This window comes from Heliconius melpomene, chromosome 20 (genome assembly GCF_056956725.1).
Source record: "Heliconius melpomene rosina isolate 202511_hmr_F chromosome 20, ASM5695672v1, whole genome shotgun sequence".
In the NCBI taxonomy this organism is placed as follows: domain Eukaryota; kingdom Metazoa; phylum Arthropoda; class Insecta; order Lepidoptera; family Nymphalidae; genus Heliconius; species Heliconius melpomene.
In genome coordinates, this window is record NC_140408.1 from 8,267,652 (window position 1) to 8,287,691 (window position 20,040).

The 20,040-nt window shown below is 30.0% G+C and overlaps 1 protein-coding gene and 2 non-coding genes across 3 annotated transcripts in view; 1 reads left to right on the forward strand and 2 right to left on the reverse strand.

The window, feature by feature from the left end:
• Cen (cerebellar degeneration-related protein 2-like) overlaps nucleotides 1–20,040 on the reverse strand; it is a 76,650-nt gene that overhangs the window by 46,360 nt on the left and 10,250 nt on the right. The window lies entirely within an intron of this gene.
• TRNAI-AAU (transfer RNA isoleucine (anticodon AAU)) lies at nucleotides 10,243–10,316 on the forward strand. The gene has a single exon. It is a non-coding gene; the product is annotated as a tRNA-Ile (tRNA).
• On the reverse strand, nucleotides 15,169–15,242 carry TRNAI-AAU (transfer RNA isoleucine (anticodon AAU)). Its single transcript has one exon. It is a non-coding gene; the product is annotated as a tRNA-Ile (tRNA).

Here is a 20,040-nt window from a genome sequence, read left to right on the forward strand (position 1 = left end):
TATCTCTAAGCGTTCCTGAGATAAAGGCACTTGACGGACAGACAGACAGACGGACGGACAACAAAGTGATCTTATAAGGGTTCCTTTTTTCCTTAAAAGGTACAGAACCCTAAAAGAAATATTTTTCCATTACTTTCGATTTCATTTCTAATTCTATTCATTACCATCTATGTAATTAATTACCCAGTACAAAAGTAAATCGAATGAAACATTTTAATTGGCACACGACTTACCTCACTTAGTTTATTATTCAAGTACGGCCTAAGCTTTGTGGGAATAAGGGCTTTAGTATGAAATGTTACGAAATCGTTACTGTCCGTGTTATTGATGTAATGTTGGACTTAGCTTAAAAGATAATGTCATTTGATAAACGTTCATTTCTAATGTAGGTATGTTTATTTGAACTACGTGGGAAACTTTCTAGGGTTCCCTACTAGGCAGGTCCATAGTCTCCACTATCTTATATAACAAAACTAATGCAGGTATACTATAAATTCTTAATCTAGATCCTAGGTTGCCATATCAGTAAAGAAGTAATTATTTTCTCGTTTAGTTGCACTTGTTTTTAATTACTGTAAGAGAAGGAAAAATATAATGTGAAAAACAAAAAAATAACTGTACAAAAATCGCTTTTACAAGTGTTTTCATATTCATTTATTTTCTTGAGAATTTCAACGAACTGGAGATAGACGAGACAAAAAACTACAGTTTCGCATTTCCTGATGAAAAAAGATGTATTATACTTAGGTACTTACAAGTTAACGGTAATAGTTAGAGGCCGCAAGTAATACAAATAACAAAAAGCCAAAACAAACTGTAAACATCCATTAGGTGAATGATGATATAAACTTTTACTCAATTATATATATATATATATATTGAAAATTATAGGAAACAAAATACAAAAAATAATTATACGTTTGTCCGGATAAAGGTAGTCATTAAACATGCATTGGGATTTAATGAAAACATTCGAGGTCGATAGCTTTCCCCGCAAATCTCACTAGCTCCGTGAGACCTAGAATTTAGAACTTATAAGGAATATTAAGATGTCCGTGCCCCGAGTGCTAGTATGTGCTGGTTTGGCACACATGTATTGATTTTATGTGTTTGTGAAAATCTAGGCAACTAGTAGGTACCTATTGAATTGATGCTTCATATTAAATAATAATATTTTATTTTCTATTAAAACTGATTATAAACATAGAGTGCCATCCCAGAATAGAGGTGTTCTCTGCTCCGTTAAATATGATTCTTTTTTATAATTTAATTATTTTCTATTTATACGACGACTCTATTTAATACAAAAAAGCTAAGCTAAGCTAAGCTTTAAAGAGGCTACATAAGCTTTAAAATATAATATACACATACATATAAATAATATCTACATGTAAGTAAATTTGTCCTGAATTTAAAACATCTAATGAACTCAATTCTCTTATATAACAATTACATAACCCTGAGATGCTGCATACATTTTAAGACAAATTATTCTTCTCAATTCAAATGAGGACAAAAAAGGCAGGCATGTCACGAATTCAAACGTAATAACCGTATCGAAAGTGTTTAAACACTGTTACACGAAAGGTTCATTTACAGGTTTTCTCATACATCTTGTTTTTTAGGGTTCCGCACCTCAAAATGTAATAACGGAACCCTTTTAGAATCACTTTGTTATTATTTAAACACAATTAAATTTATTTACAAATTAAGAAATAAAAATCTGTAGATAACAATGTATTCCGAAAAAGAGGCATATATATTGTATGTAGTATAATTTAAGGAAAAGTAAATAAAAACAAAATGGTTCACCCTTTTACAGGTGCTTCTAACGTGCTTCTCTTTTCTTTAAGCTTTACGCTGTATGTAGTAGAGTAGGCAGAGGTACCCTAGTGTTCAGATACTCCACTCCCTACTTTTCGCCGAATACTGGAGACAGGGTGTTGAGTGGCGACCACGCTTTGCCTCGACACAAGAGGCGATGCAAAGTAATGAAAATATTAAAAAATTTTTTTGCTCAAGTGAGAATCAAACCCAAAACCTATCACGTTGACAATCACAAGCTTGTGCCTCTGTACCACAATTGGCATCATCTTCATATCAAAGTGCCTCTCTGTTAACGATAGGCAGTTATGACAGCTGCTTTGTTATTAAAGTAATATTTTTATTAAGCTTATTTCATTTCCAACTGTACCTGTTAAAAGGTTGGTCTTCCCCTTCTTCATATCTATAGACGTTTGAAGTTCGGTGAAAGTGATATATTCAATGCAATAAGTTTAATGTACTGTCAAAATTCTATTTATCTGATACATTTATTTGATTTACTTTGACTGCTATTTAAAATATTGTTACTTTAAAATAAAGAGCTTTCTAACTAACTCCTATTCATATTTAAGTGGTAGATATTGTATGTAAATTTAAAAGAAATAATTATAAAATATTTATTGGCGGTTATTAATTATTTTATATCAATAGTTTTTTTAGTAATTGAGTAAACGATTCCATCTTGGCACATTTGGGTTGTTGCAGTTGTAGTTTTAATTTAATGGATCCGTAAATTAAATTTCGATGAAGAATTTCGACACTATTTTTAAAGTGTTATTCCACACTTAGGACAGAAAAATTGCAGGATTTGAACCCACGCCTCTTTGGGAACCGTCCAAGCGCTCTAACCAGCTAAGTGAACATAAATAAATTGTAACAAACGTATAAGAATTTCGACATGGCTCGATGAGAACGTATGGCTTAGTTAGTCATTATTAATTTACTCATCTTAAATTGCCATATTTGAACTATTTATGTTAATAAAAAAAAAACATATTAATAAAAAATTACTTACCTCAAAATCTAATTAAACGTATTTAACTAAATTTCGCTTTAAAACTGTAAACGTACCTGAAACAATAACAATAATATATAAAATAACAAACATTATATTAGTTGGAAAGTGTGGGCTTGTTTGTTCGTTAACTATAACAGGACACCAGTTAAATAACTTTTACCAATAACATTGCGAGACGCATTGTAAATCCTCATCTTGTCGATTCTAGATCTACTTGAGTTATGAACCTAGGGCCGTAGGGCTGCCACTTGTATATAAAGAATATAGTTGATTCGTTAAGGCATAAATTTAAAATAAATATATATTGACAGTTGCATCTCAATATATTCGGCAGAAAGTGGGGAACGGAGTGTCATAACACTAGGTTTCCTGATTAATTATATCAATATATTTTTGTATATGTTATATATGTTAAGAAAAACATTATTAATTTTACCAAAATTGGTGATATAGATACATATTAATACTAGAAATAGGAGTAGGCTTATTGCATTTGTAACTCGATTGCGTCGAGTCCGTAATTATTTTATGGGACTATGGAAATGTACGCTTTTACAATAGGATCCAAGAAAACATCCGAGAATGTTTTATTTCACAATTTGAGAGCGTTGTAAATTAATGATTTTATAAATGATAACCCGGGAAATGAAATGCTCGCTCCAGTCCGTTTCAAAGGTATCATAAAAAAAGATATCATTATCAGAAATATTTTAATGTTTGTATATAATTTATTTAAAAAAAAATCTAGCTGAGTTCTTGGGTCGATTCTTCTCAGGTCTGACTGGCATTAACTTTAGTGAACTTGTGGTAGATTATTTGATGTTTAAAAAATGAAGCATATAACTTCTTATTTTGAATTAAAAGATTTTACTTTGTCTTTTATTTGACTTTATTAATTGTTGGTTATTTAAAGGTAAAACCTAATAATAAAACACATTGTTTGAGCTGCCCTTTTTAAATTTTGTTATGTCCACTAATTTATGTCGCTTATTTGTTTATCATATTTCATCAGGCTCTATCGCACCATATTTATTAAACGTAAATTGTTTATTTTTTATTTTAAATTATTTTTAATGTGTTTTAATTGTAAATATATAAAAATTAAACATATTGCTACAAAATATAATAACACGACGATAATCTTACACATTTAACCGCCAGCCCTGCAAAGGCGTAGTCTGCAGCATGTTTTTGCGCAACTTTCTTAACCATTTTAAGTATGGTCAAAGACCTATCCTGACAGCAGTCGTATTACTTAACTATATTTCTTTTCTTCAACTATATCTGTTCTAATATGGAAGTACTAGGAATATAACAAAACGTTTGGTTATCAAAGAAATAGAAAGTTTTTATGGCGGCGTTTCACAGAAGGGTGTGAATGAATTTCGATTGTAGTGTTGTAGGTATGTCATACGAGTTACTGTATCTCGTCGAATCGATGAATGAATGAATGAATGAATGAAAACAGGAGTTCACAGTTTTCTAATGCAATAAATATTAATGAAACTTTTGTCTTGGAGATTTAAGTCAGTTGTGAAGCACACTTTCTTAATAATTATAATAGAAGTTACAAAAAGCTTTACAAAATGCAAACCCATAAAATATCTTGTAGTGAAAGATAACATAGTAACGTTGGGACTGGACGCGATTATTAATTTATTTAGTAATTTTATAATTGCTATCTTTTATTTTGACTGGTTTTGTTATTTTTCATAGATTTTTTAGTTCGGTCCATGAAAAACAAAAAATAAAAATTTACAATAAAGTTTGGCAACATAAGAAAACGAAATGAGGGCAATATACATTTTAAAAGTTTTGTCGGTAGTGAAACACTAGGGCAGGAGTATTTACAAACTTTAACTGTATCTCATGCAATATTGAAAAAATGGAAAAATGTCATTGTAGCACCAATTGAGCGACATAGATCCCAATTCATCATGCTACTATTTGCATATAGGTACATATATTAATAGATTCGCCTTACACATTAAAATAATATAATCATATTAGTGGAAGTTCGAGCTTCAATATCAAGACCGCGGATTATTAGAGCATGCAAAATTATATATATGACATCGCAGTATTATAAATATATGTATAGTATGTATATACCACGTACGTACATACTATACGTCTGGTACCAATCTTTTTATAAGTAATTCTTATTTCGCAAATTGATATTTATTTGAAAACTGGATATTAACTTGTGAAATGTGATACAAATTTTAAAGTGACCAATGCACCTGATTCCTATTACACTATACGAGTAATGTTGCAATGGTACATTTGATAAAACAATATTTGTTTTGCAGACATCTTTCTTAATTGAATTGGGTGAGAAATAAATGACATTTAATATTTGAATATTAATTAAGCAATGTATTACTAGTTCTATTTTATGATCAAATATATCCCGTATTTCGTTAAGTGTACCATTCGTTTCCAATTTTGATATATTTTGACACTTGCACTTTGTGCAAAGGGCACAGTGATTGTAAAACCTACTAGTTGTGGGTTCGATAACCATTCGAGGAGATGAAATATATAATTTATGTTTCCATTTCTTCGCTCTGGTGTTTGGTGCCACTCAACACGTAATGCTTCCAGATTTCGACAGAAAGTGGGGAACGGAGTGTCTTAACACTAGACCTCCCTCTGCCTACCGGGATTCGCTCTGAGAGGGATACAGCGTGAAGCTGATTTATTTTTATTTACTTAATAGAAAAATGTTGAGGTCATCGTGGTGCAGCAGCGTCTAAATGTAAACGCGATGGTTATTGGTTCGATCCTTACTCGGGGATTGAATTATTTACATTTCCCCATTCTGGGAAGACAAAGCGCGACGTTAAATTCCAAAACTCTACACATATGTAACGTAATGTTTTAAACTTGTAAAAAAGCGGAGAATGAACTGTCTTGACACTAAGTTATCACTACCTATCCTGTTACAGTTATACGACAAAAATCATGACACTAAAAAATACATACATATACATATAAAAATATTAAAAATTAAAAAAAATTAAAAATATTCCCAAGTCGAATTTGAACCTAAGACTAGAGATTCCAGTCAGATTTATCACAATTGTGCCACTACGTCGTCATTAATCTCACTACGCTGAAGTACTCCGACCACTCCAATTAAAAGTTGCACAAGGCGCTTAATTAACGCGTAGTTACAACTACTTTAATTGTAGGCGCTAAATAAGAGGGTGGACTGTGTTTACACGCACTGGTTTAATAAAAGAAGAATAAAAAGAAGATAAGAATCTAAAATATGAATTTGGGGGTTTGATTTAAAAAGATTTTAAAAAAATATACCCGTAGTTTTTATCCTTAATTAAACTACAATTGTGGCATATTTATTTTTTAATTAGTATCATTAAAAACAAAAATATTAAAATGAAAGAGTCCAATATTTTTTTTTAAATATCATTAGTCCTTATAAGGAATTTGTTATTAAAAAAAAACATATTAAATAACACTAATCCCATTAAAGACCTTATAAACACTGTACGAATGTATACATAATTAATATATTACGTTTAATATAGATTTGATAGCCACAACGAATCGTTTTATTACTTAATCGATGTATCGTTTGCAGCTTTATTTCAACGATTACCAAAGCAGTTTTATGCAATTAGTTTGCCTTTGATGTTTTAACATAATTGGTAGGTACCCTCCTTATATAGTAATCTTGATCTACGTACATGCTAACCGCCACTTAGCTCCGAGGATATTTGTGCTTTGTTAGGGTTCCGTAACTCAAAATTAAAGGTATTAAGCTGAAATTGGAACCAAATGGAAGGACCCACAGGGCAGGCGCTTCAGAGGCAGACCTTATACGAGATGGGAAGACGAACTAGTCAAAATCGCTGGCCCTTGCTGGCCGCAAATAGCTCAAGACAGAGAGAAATGGACTTCTTTAGAAGAGGCCGTCACCTTCACCTGAGGAGGGGTTCTTGCATTTAACATATGTATTTTCTCAATATTAATCTTTATTAAGTTGTATTAATATGCAAGAAATAAAAGGCTTTTTATTTTATTTTATTTTAAGTTTCTAAGTTAGCGCAATAAAAAGATACGAGCATTGCATGCATCGTTTACTACAATACAAGCAAAGTAAAAATTCGTAGGCGTTTCATAGAAAAAAAATATTTCAAATTTCCGACTCTAATTGAAGACCATATATTTTCAACGATAGTTTCGATAATATTATTTAATATTTTATTAATAAGAATTATTTGAAGTCTCGTATGAACCATATTCGATGTTTTTAATTAGAAGTCAATTGTGATTTTTTTATTAATAAAACCTGTTGCTCTCAGCTTGTTCTGTATTAGTATTAAAATTATTACTTCAATATAAAAATAAAGAAATAAGTACACCAAAAACATCAACGAACTTTAAAAACCTATATTAAATTATTATTTTTAGTATACCTATCCAATAACGCTAGCAATATTTTACATTTACATAGGTATCTTATTCTTTCCCAAAAATACAAAAGTTGTTATATAACAGAACCTTTAGATAAAGCCTGGTTTACGAAATCCACACTGCGCTCACTCTGTTTAAGTGTTATCCACCAATTTATGCGTTTATGATAACTATTAAAGATTTTGCGGTCTCTTGCGATATGTGTATTATTGTTACGCTATCAATAGGATATATTATGTATGTATATGAAATCTTAAAACTATAGAAAGTGAGAGCAAAGTGTCTAAACACTAGGTTCCGTTTGCCTACTCTCATGTGGGATACAGAGGGAAGATAAAAAAGAATCTACATAACTATCAGCTTCACGTTGTATCCGGCATGAAACAGTGTAGGCAGAGGGAGCCTAGTGTTAAGACACTCCGCTCTCCACCATAATGAAAGAAAAAAATACTCGGCCTAATAAAAGCTCGGCCACTCAACTTTCGATATCTCGAAAAAATTATTGGACAGTAAGAAACGGATTGCTTTTTTAACATTTACGGAACCTTTATGAAATAGAAAGTGGTGACATTTAAGCAATAATACGATTTTCGATTCGATTAAACGATAATTACTGTTTCTCTTATATCAGACCCAAGCCTGATAAGTTCACTGATTATATCAGTGTCAATCGTTTCCTTCTGTTCCATCTGCCTCCCTATCGGTACAATTAGCTTTTCTCTTACTATCGTATAATCTACATCCTGTTTTCCTCGCAATTGAAGTATTCAATTGGAATTGCAGAATTGATACAATCACTTTATTTAAAAATCCAAGTTTCCTTGTATCTTACACTAAATAGATTAAAATAAACGAAAAAGAACAATATAAATAATTGATTTTAAATACATAATAAGATTAAGAATGCAAAAGTTTCAATGTTGAAACACTTATATAACTCGCAAGGTTCCTCCCAATGCGTCTATGGTCTGTAGTCTGTAGGTGTCGGATTACGAAGGCTGCTATCTACATCACAGCACCTGTTCCTTAAACAATGGCATTTGTTCACTTTCGTTCGCGCCAGCACTCGTTAGCGTTTTGGTATATCGAGCGAAGTCGTGACCGTAAGACTACGAGTTCCCTCTCGAAAATCACGAGTACCAGACGTTGATAAGGCCCTCGAGTATCTGAGAAGTAGTAATGGCGTCCATGAATTGTGAATTAAGATATACCGGTGTAACAGATTATGTAAGTGTTTCGAGGATTTGAATGGTGCGTTTAGTTTCAGTTTTGGGGAAATGTGGTTACAATTTTTTGGTTAAATGCAATTAGCTTGGAGAAGAATGGGAATGCTTTTTTTGCTATAAGTATTAGGTAATTGATTAAAATATTAAATAATTAATCTTGAAAAACAATTAAATAAATATTCTCTTAATTTCCTATCCTCCTATCCTATCCTTTACCTGTTTCGTTAACTATTTCCCTCAAAATTCCGAAGGCATTGCGTGTTGAGTGGCGGAACTCAAATTTTGCAATTATGCTCTGCACCCGTAACAGTGTTGTGTATACCAATTCTGTTACGGGTAAACTGCGTAACCTTTAAAGGTCACTTTAGTATCAATGGTTCAATGGAGTTTATAGTTTTTACATTTAAATATGTTTTAATCACGTGTTACTATATTTTGTAATAAAAACGAGGTTTCAGGCATATCATTTTCAAATAAAATTAATAGAATATTATACCTAATATTCAATTAATTTTATTTAAAAAATGACTACCGACTATGGCAATATAGAAAGGAACTAACATACAAATCAATATATAAATAATAAAATATTGCTTCAATACGTTCTTAATACGTAGTCATTTTTTTATACAAATTAATCTGATATATTATAAAAATATTTTAATTTTAAATTTCTTTAATAATATTTATACGGTTGTTATATATAATTATAAAGAAAAAGAACACTATTTACCTTCTTATAATTTTATTATAATTTAAAGTAAATATGTCAGTTAGTCCAGAACTGACATACTTAACACTTCAATATAATGTTTATTATAATAATTCTTAGCGTGGGAATGACAGTTTGCATTACTATTTATTATATTGAATTGAATATACGTTCTTACATGTTATGACGTTACGTCAAAATATAACAAAGGAAGTGTGAATGAATCTATCATTATCAGGTGAAATATTTTATCAGATTGCTGTATCATTGAAATTAATAAATGTTTACAAATAAATATATAAATACTATTATAAAACCACCGAGAACGTTTCCCCGTCTTTTTAATGCCATGTACTAGTCTACCACTAGGTTCCCTATGTTTACCCTGACATGGGATACAACCTGACCCTAAAAAAACCTATTTTGGTAAAATAAACGCGGATACTCAAAGCGGAGAACCGAGTGATTCTATAGTAGAGTCTGCTTCTCTGCCTATTATGAGTAAAAGCTAAAATACATATAATAATTTAGTTAATTTTCCAAATCTCCATAAATAACAACTATCAAAATTGGTTTGCTTATTAAATTTCAGGCTAACTATTGTTATAAAACGTGAAGGTTCCTTCTAAACAACTCGTATACGGCTTCTATGTAAAAGGAACATGATCTCTGGCCATATGTTGTGATGTCCAAAACGACGACCGAACACGCGTCTATAACACGGTGTTTGACCATCTGTCACTAAATCTAAAACTTTTAACCTTATTTTAAATAAAATAAATATAAAAATCGATTCATATTTCAATAGGAAATATTAAAACAAAAATGATATATGGAGAGAATAAGCTCTATGAATGTTACAAAGTTTAGTTTTGATGACGTCACTTATAAAGATAAAAATTACAATGGATTAATTAAAAAAAGAAACAATTTTATTATGTCCACGATAAATGGAATAAAAAAAAAACATAGTATACCTACATATGTATGTGTTATCTAATTTCATCAATTTGTCCACTGGCCCATTAGCTCAGTTGGTTAGAGCGTCGTGCTAATAACGCGAAGGTCGCGGGTTCGATCCCCTCATGGGCCAAGTTATCTGTTTTGTACTTATTTTTAAGGTGAATTATAATTTTGATTTTCCTGTCATATTTTGTAACTTAATTTTTTTGTTTAATTAAGTTACACAATATGACTTTTATTTTATTATAATCTTAGATTTATTCCAAAAAATATTTTTATATATTATATTTTATTTAAATAAAATTATTAAAGAATTAGTCATTTAAAAAAATCATCTAATATTTTTTCTCTAGAGAATATTTCTTCTCTAGATAATAATTATTAATTATGATGGAGAACTAAGTTTTCTCTTCATTTTATTTAACACATTACATAATTTGCATGCATATTATTTATGCACAAGAAATAAGTTAATATTAAAAAGCAGTTTTAACAAGTTTTACTTGTAAATTGGAGAAAATTTTAAACGTATGTTAATTTTAATAACTACTACAGTATAAACCAGTGGTTCTCAAAGTTAAATGTATTGAAAGCATAGAATGTAAAAATATTAGCCCACACTCTCGAGTGGTGAGTCACTACTAAAATCTGAATGATATTTGTATCTTCTATTTAGATTAAAAAACATAAACATTATCCATATAAATTGAAAAGTGTTCTTGTAATAAATAGTCTTGAGACCCATAGTTTGAGGACTGCTGGTATGGTGTAGAGCTAACGAGTGTGTATTATATACGCTTCAGGCCACAATGTAGAAGCGATAAGTTTTCCTTCAATTAATATCAAATACATAATCATGTTACTGCTATGTAAGTATCAACTTATTTTTTTCTAATATAAATTTCATTAATATTTCTATTATACAGGATGGAATTGTCAGCACCACTTTAAATGAAACCACAGTTTTAACTACTCTATAAAAGCCTAATATAATTCGGAAAAAAAATAATTCCCAAAAATGAAAAAGTTATTTTTTCAAACAAAATAAATAATAAAATTATCGTTTTAAAAATAAAACGCTATTTGTAAAGTATAATATAGGCACGCACACACTTACCTGTCAAAGCGGCAACGTCGCATACTTATGTGTGCGTGACACGAAATACAAGTATGGATAAAATCGTGAAATGAAAAAAAAATCCTACGTCTAAACTGTTGAGGTACCTTGATTAATTTTTTTAATTCTGGGTTTGAAATATTTTACCCTATTTGCAGTTTCAGTAAAAGAAGCGCTGCCTCTTCCACCCTGTATTTTATATTTTTTTAATATATTTTATATTCAATTAGAGTCAGCATATTCATATAAAGTGATTACAAGAATTATTTAATAATATATATTTGTGTATAAATATAAGAAAAACGTAATTTTATTTCTCCCTAAAAATATTTAAGTTTTAGGGCGAGTCTAAGAAATTAAAAGTACAATTTTATTTTTATTTAATTAACATTAAAAATATAATTTTACACTTAATTAACTCTATTTTTAGTGAAAGTTCTTCTCATGTTGTTTATACAAAACAGCTATGCTGATAGTTGGGATTGTCCATCAAATCAATCTATTTGCGCTACAGACGGAACGACGTACGATAATATGTGTGAATTTAAACGTGCAAAGGCTGAAGACAGAGACTTAGCAGTTCTTCACGACGGTCCTTGTCTTGTGAATTTAAAACTATTCTCAAAAAAGAAGAAATTGAAGCAATCTAACAATTCCAACAAGTCCAACAAGAAAAGTGAAAATGAATCTAATAAATTTAGGGTAAAAGTAATACCGTTATATGTAATTAAGCAGTAAAGAGATTTTCGCAAGTACCTATGATTTTCATTGCAGCTATAAAAGAAAATTTTATATTAAAGTAATATGTTTCATATAATATATATATATATATATATTTTGTGTCAAAGATTGAGCAATTAAATATTTATCTTTACTAATTATTTATAATTTTGTAGACTTTTCTTTTTAATATAAGTGGTTACTTTCATTTTTAATGACGAAATAGCGCTTAATTATAATATATCCAATGTTAAAGTCAACAATGTTGACTTTATATATACTTTATATACTATTGTTCTCAAATAAATTTATTTATTTATTGCAAAATTTGCTTTGAATATTATGCAACTGTCGTAGCGCAGTAAAATTGACAGGTCTTGGGTTCGATCCCCACTCGAGGAAATGAAATATTTCATATTTTCATTTCCTCGATCTGGTATCAAGGCAAAGCACGGCGTTGAATTCCGCAACTAACATGCATTGCCTCCAGAATTCGTCAGAAAATGGGGAACGCAGTGTCTTAATTTGGAACGGTGTCCTTTATAGTAGGTTCCCAGGTACCCTCTGCCTTCCCTGCTATCTGCGCGATACAATGTGAAGCTGAAAAAAATTTTTTAATATATATTGAGAAATTAACTTATATTCTTCTATGTAGGTTTAGAATATTTAAAAAATAAAAATAATTATTGTGTGAGAAACTTAACTATTTATTAGAACCTTGATTATAATTGTAAAAATTTATATTAAACAATATAAATAATTAAACAATAAAAGAGTTATTAAATTTCGTGAATAATTTATTTTTTATATAAATTATATATAATGTTCATAATCATCGCAAGGATATATCTAACTCAAGGTAACCTTAAATTACCTTTTTTGCTTTTATCTAGGGACTTCTAGTTCTAGCTAAGGCTTAATTTTTTTTTTCTTATAAATGCCAACTTTATGCGGTACATCATATGGTACGGATATGTATGTATGTATGTGTCAGTCCATAGGCTCGTTTAGAGCGAGTTCTAATAAACGTATGTTCGTATGATATAATTTAATTTATAGATTAAAAAATACTTTTTATATTAAAAAAAAAAGGTTTTATAGGGCAATCTCTAATTTTTATCTCTATCGTTCTGTTTGTTTCAATTCTCTATTCAAGTTACAATCTTAACTAATCAGAAAAGTGAGGAAAATTGGCATCAAAAAGTCGGCTTTATGGGGACATCCAAAATGGAAAAAACTATTTTCATTCACACAAATAGATATTTGGTTATTTTTAAATTAGAAATCTTCACAAGTCCACCGTCGACGTACAAATATAAATGTTTGTTGACTTTCCAAAACGAATATGTTACTGGGTTTGTACCTATATGGTATATTTTAAGATATTTTCTTCTAAGAGTTAATTAAAACGCTTCTATTCCGGTTTTCGATAGCTGCCAGGCTTAGTTTATTACATAACCACGTGGTTAGGTAGATATATAGGTAATGAAATTGTATACCACAATATCTATGTTGAAGATTCAAATGTCATTCATTAGGTAGAATTTAGAAGAAATACTTAGAATATTCTATAATCTATAATTAATTTTTATATATAAATTATTATATTATCTATAATAAATTTATAACTTTTGTAATAAAAAGAACATCTGTTGCCGGCAATTTTCAACAGAATCGCCTTCCAAGCTGGTGCTACGTTTATTTTATTTAGATTTTAAAAATACTTGTAAAAATCTACTTGAATAAAGAATATTATGAATTTGAAATGTCCACATTGTTAAAGAGTGAAGTGAGTGAAGCTCAAGGTGTTCAACTTCACTAGGTTTTCTATAAAGACGTCCTGTAAAACCTGCAAATTCATTGGTCATATATTATTTATTTAAATAAAATAGGTATGTTAAATTATACATTATACGAATACATAACTATTTTTTATATTATACATATACGATATTTGTTAACAAAGCGTAGAATAATTCATGAATAATAATTCAATATTACTATTTTATTTTTATGAATGTATATTGTATATTCATAATAGCATGAAGAAATAAATCAATTATCTGTTCCGTTGTTAATAAATCAGCTTCATGCTGTATCCTACACACAGTAGGGTAGACGGAGGAAACCTAGTGTTAAGACCGTCCGTTCCCCATTTGCCGCCGAATTCTGAAAGTTGAGTGACGGAACTTAACGCCGCGCTTTGCCTCAATACTAGAGTGAAGAAATTGAAATATTAAATAATTTTTATTTCCTCGAGTGGGAATCGTACTCACAACCTTTGCGCTACGACTGGTTTCTAATTTAAATTAATAAATCACTTAATTATTTTTTGTGTATACCATTAGCGCATGACTAATGAATTATTAAGGAATTTCATTTACAATACTTCTGTTTATATTTTTAAATTTGAAAAAGAAATTATTTTAAATTACCCATTTTTATCGGTCCTAAAAGTTCTTTCATTAAGAGACCGTGTTATTGTGAAAATGGTATTAAAATCGGGTAAGATAAAATATCTTATTATTTACAGATTTAATTTCTATGAAAATTAAAATGATAATTTCCATTTTAGGGTTTACAATATTATTAAATATATTTATAAACGTAAATTTCATCAATACATTAACGATAGTTCCTTGTACATATGAAGACATGAAGAAATATACAGAATTGTGTGCATCTAATGGAAAAACCTATAATAACATATGCGATTTTCGACAAGATAAACTCTTTTTTAATCCAAAACTCGTGTTGCTAACTTCAACTCGTTGCCCGGAATCTATGCCACCATATATTGACTACGATTCGAAACTAGTACCAAAACCTGGAGACAATTTACATTTCAATATAGAAAAACCGTTCCAAAGTGATATGAATCAAAATATAGAGGAAACAATTGGTATACTGCAGGACTATAGCAAATTGTAACTATGGCTTTTATTTATTTATTTTTCGAACATGAGGTTAATGCTGTTAGCCCTATTGGCTTTTACAGCGACACCGTTTAGGTAGGGAAGAGGGTCTGACCCTGAAGAAATGCAAGCACTAAGTGGCCGCCTGAGGAAGTCGACGACTGTAAAGGCGCCCCATGCGGGACTCGAACCTTGGCTTGCGGCCGTCGAGCGCCCATAACTTAATAACTTGGCCCATGAGGGGATCGAACCCGCGACCTTCGCGTTATTAGCACGACGCTCTAACCAACTGAGCTAATGGGTTATTAAGTGTATTTATTTATTATAAGAAAAATATGGAAAATGTCATTGTTATATCTTTCATATATTTTTTTAAACAGAAATAGGAAATATCAAGTTTGTGGTATCCATTTTAATGCAGCGGAATTCGGGCCCACGCATCTTGGAAACCGTCTATGTCGAACTTCTTATATGCTTGTTACTGCTTCTTTGTGTTGTTAACTATTTGAAGATATTTATAAATTTCTGATAAGCAAAGACCTATCGTTAGCCAATAGAGAATTCTATATATTAAGTAGTAGTAGTAGTAGTTGATGTAGTGGTATACATTGAGATATCTCTTTTTACTATGAAATATTCAAATACTATAATTTTTTGCTCTAAAAATAAAAAATCTACATATTAATATATATGTCATATTTTTGATTTCAGAAAGGAAAAGAGGAAATTAATTCATAAAGTATCTCCAGAGATATAAATATATCCTTTAATCAAGAATATTTCTATTCACATGGCTTTTATTACATAATAAAAACACATAAAATTTTATTTTACGTTTTAAATATAACTATTAAATTTAAAGGCCAAATGTTTCTAAATCGTTATTTATTTTAAAACTTTACTTTAATTTTGATGAATGCTCGTCAACAATAAATGTTTTAAACGTTGTAACATACGAATATTTTATAAATCGTACAAAGTTAACAGTGTAAGGAACATTCCTTATGAATGACAGTATCTTCTTCCTCCTGTGTACTTAAATAGTAGTCTTCATTTATCAACGGAGTCACATTTCTAGATCCATGTAAAAGACTCAAAGGACATTTTCCTCTAAATCTACCATATAAAGTCTTATCAAACCGTTTTGCATATTCCAGTTGGCATTCATTATGATAAGTTTTCCAATTACTCGCGCAAACTGGGGCGTAAAGCTGACATACTCTTTTGCAGTTCCCTCTATGTAAGATAACAAGAGATGGACATCTCCTCTTGTGCTCCAAGAACCGTAGTTTTGTCGCATAGTTTTGAAAATCAGATCCACATATAGAACTATATATTTCTTTATATAAAGGCTTAGGTAACTCATTCGTATTCAATGGGACGACAAAGAAAATAATCCAAATGGCTAAAATAACAGTATGTTTTTTATATTAAAACAATTTATTTAATCAAATGTCTCTATTAATTTTGTTGTTTATACGCACCGAATATAAACATTATATTTGAAAATCATAACAAATATTCACAATTTTAAATTCTAATAGATATATAATCCATAGGAATTTCTTCGAGATTGTATTATAAATTATTACTTTCTTAGTGCCGTTATCGAAACGAGAAGCAATTAATCGTATAACAATATGCATACATTTACTTCACAGAATTAATTGAATTTAGTTAAGATGAATTTACAATATAATATGGCGTGGGCTAGATCTTAATTGGACAAGAGAAATGTGGTTGGAAATAGGTGTTTTCTAGGGATAGTGTAAAAATATAATAGTTACTGTAATTTTTCTTTTTATTATAGAGTAGACTAGAATCATGTATCGAAAAAATAAGACGCCTGAAAATCGTTGCGCGCGGCCATTGCTAAGCAGTGGCGTAGCTAGGGGGTGCGAGCGGTGCGGTCGCACCGGGCATCAACAGGAAAAGGGCATCAAAGTCGACGATTAGTGTGTTTTTTCTTTGTTTTTTAGACTTTATACCATTTTAAAGGGCATCAAGTCCTTTAAGCCGCACCGGGCATCAAAATAAAAGGGGCATCAAAGTCGACGATCACTTTGTTTTTTTAGAACTCAACGTCGATGATTTCGTTTTTTTTTTTTTTAGAAGTCATCAACAGGAAAGGGGCATCATGTCCCCCGAGCCGCACCGGGCAGCAAATACCCTAGCTACGCCACTGTTGCTAAGGTACTTGTTTTTTACATAAAATAACGTTTGTTCCAGTATCTTCACATAGTAAAGAAGGTAACGACGAGTTGCGATCGACATTAATAAACAAAAATTACGCGACTCTTCCATTCCCTTCTTCTTCAACTGTACATGATATACAAAAAGAAATGTTAAATTTTCATCAAAATCTATAGACTTGTCCTCACTGACTGAGGTAAGACGCACGCACAGCCGTAACCGCTGTGCGTAGAAACGTGAAATTTGGACAGATGTTTACTTTCGTAATCTGGACATCCACTAAGAAGGGATTTTGAAAAATTTTAACCCTAAAAGGGTGAAATAGGGGTTGAAGTTTCTATGGAAAAATTTTTAAATCGGCATCGATTTTTGTAAAATTTAAAATTTAGACTTAAAAATATTTCATTGAGCACAACGTGTTTTATGGTTTATTAAAATTCACCTCTAAGGGTACAAATAAGCAAGCGAAGCTGCGCGCATCCGCTAGTTATATATAAAAAAATTACAAAATAAACGTTAAAAATTACATATTCGAACCGCTAGAAAACGAGTGAGATACATATCATCAAATTACAACATAGCAAGTAATAGCTTACACCATGAACCCACGCTGTAGTGCTGTACCCGCAGGCGAGGTATGAAGAAATTACTTCTCTGATTATAATGAATGGTACTAAACGTAAAACGATCTATATTTGTGAAGCCATTATTTTTAAATATGATTGATTTTAAAAATACTTTCACTGTTATGTAAAATAATATAGACTTGTAAGAATCGCTTACTAGAACGTCTAGTGTATATGAAGGTAGGTTATAACTGAATTAAAAAAAACTAATTTAACATGTATGGATGGTAAATATAAATTTAATTTTGATCTAAGTTAAATAAATATGGTAAAATATGTATGAAAATTAATTTAATATTTAAGTAAATACTTAAATATTAAAATATTAAATATTAAAATTTAGAATTCTATTTGTTTAATGGTTCAGTACCGCATAATTTCTATATGCGAACATAATTTCTAACATGAAATACATAACGTAATTTTTTTAGGAAACTTCTAACAAGTTTACTATAAAATGATTGATTATTTCCAATATAATACTAGATTGTTAGCATAATTGTTCTTTCTTAAGATTAATTATTTCCGCTGTATCTCCTAAATGAGGCGAATCGAACGTAAGCTATGTAACTGCAATATTCATCACTGTATTGTACATTAAATTACGTGTAAAAAGCCGCAATTTATAACTTCACATAGTATATAACAATATTGATATAAAGCGATTTATAACGACCTGACGAAGCTTTTACTTGTTTGGGAAGCTAGTGTTAAGACACTATTCTCAATAAAGACACTTCCGTTCACCACTTTCCGCCGAATTCTTGATGAATTGTGTGTTGAGTGGCGGAATTCAACAACAGCAATGAGGCGAACCTCATTACCAGAGCGAGGAAATGAAAATATTAAATATTCGAACCCAAAATTGATAACAAAATTTACCTGTAGAATAAAACGTGTTTTAATAATATCATTATATCTGACGCTATCAGATGCCAGCCTGGTGCAAATTAAATACCTAATAGAAATTAATAGGTAATCATTGATTCTAATTCCATTTCATTTCTCCGCTCTCCATTTGTACAAGACCTTTCTCCGAGAGATCATAGTAAGTTTTCATTAAGAAAGATTAATTTGTATAATATTTAATAATATTAATAAATAGATAACTGTCCAGTTCTGATTATCATTCGTATAATACGATTTTAATTTAGCAAAACATAATTTACGTTCTTATTACAACTGTAATAGAATAAAACACATATTTAATCTCTTATTAATCTCTCAGTGTAGAATATCCTTTGCAGGCGATTTTCTCGTCTTAGAAAATGTGTTTTCTATAATAATTAACGTGCATTATGTTTATTTAATTGTTTTCTTTTTAAAATTAATTAATATGAAATAATTTCCTAATAATTTCAAGGGTATACTACTGTTTTTCCTATTTAAATGTATGTTTAAAACGGAAGTTACAATAATAACATTTATCACTTACGCTGTAAGGTGTCTTGACCTTTCTAAATTCGGAATGCGTAACTTGTCCTTCATTTATGCAATAGCTTATGAATATTATATGTGCATGGTTTTATATTTAAATTTTTATTACTCTATGTTACATAGTAACTATGTTTAAAAATTAAAACGCGATTATTTAGTTTTATGCAACTTATTTAGTTTTAGTGTTAGACTAAGCGACCCTTTTCAAAATCATTCCGTTCGTCAATTTCCAAAAAAATATTGGATTTAACTACCAGAAAAACTAAAAAAAATATATAAGTACTATAAACACCTGGCAGAGTGAATGACGCGTCAGTTCCCCATAATATCCAAAAATAATCATTAAAATATTTTATTAAAGTAATTAAAAGCTATTTACATTTTAAACATTTACAAACTAGTTACTTTATAACAAGACAATATGTAGATATTTATAAAATTACATAATTTCCATGACCTTAAGTAAGTGAATATAAGAGTTCTCAACAGCGGTTTCGTGACAACAAACCATCAAGCACGCTATGTAATTTTAACATGAGACATCAGACATCTTAACACAAAATGATAGGCGCCCGTCACGGAATATTGGTAAATGTCTTATTTTGGTTGCAGACAAGAAATAATATCATGACAAGGTATTATAATAATTAAAAAATAGAATCATCTTATTAATATATGGTTATAATATCTCTTGTTATCCTTATATATCTATGACATCTCTTTTAGTATTAATGCTACTTTTATGGTAATAGAATCTGACTGTGGTGGAAATATCTTTACAAAATTCGAAATTTGAAAAAAGAATCTAGTGTAATTCAAATAAAAATTCGAAATATTGCGTGTTGA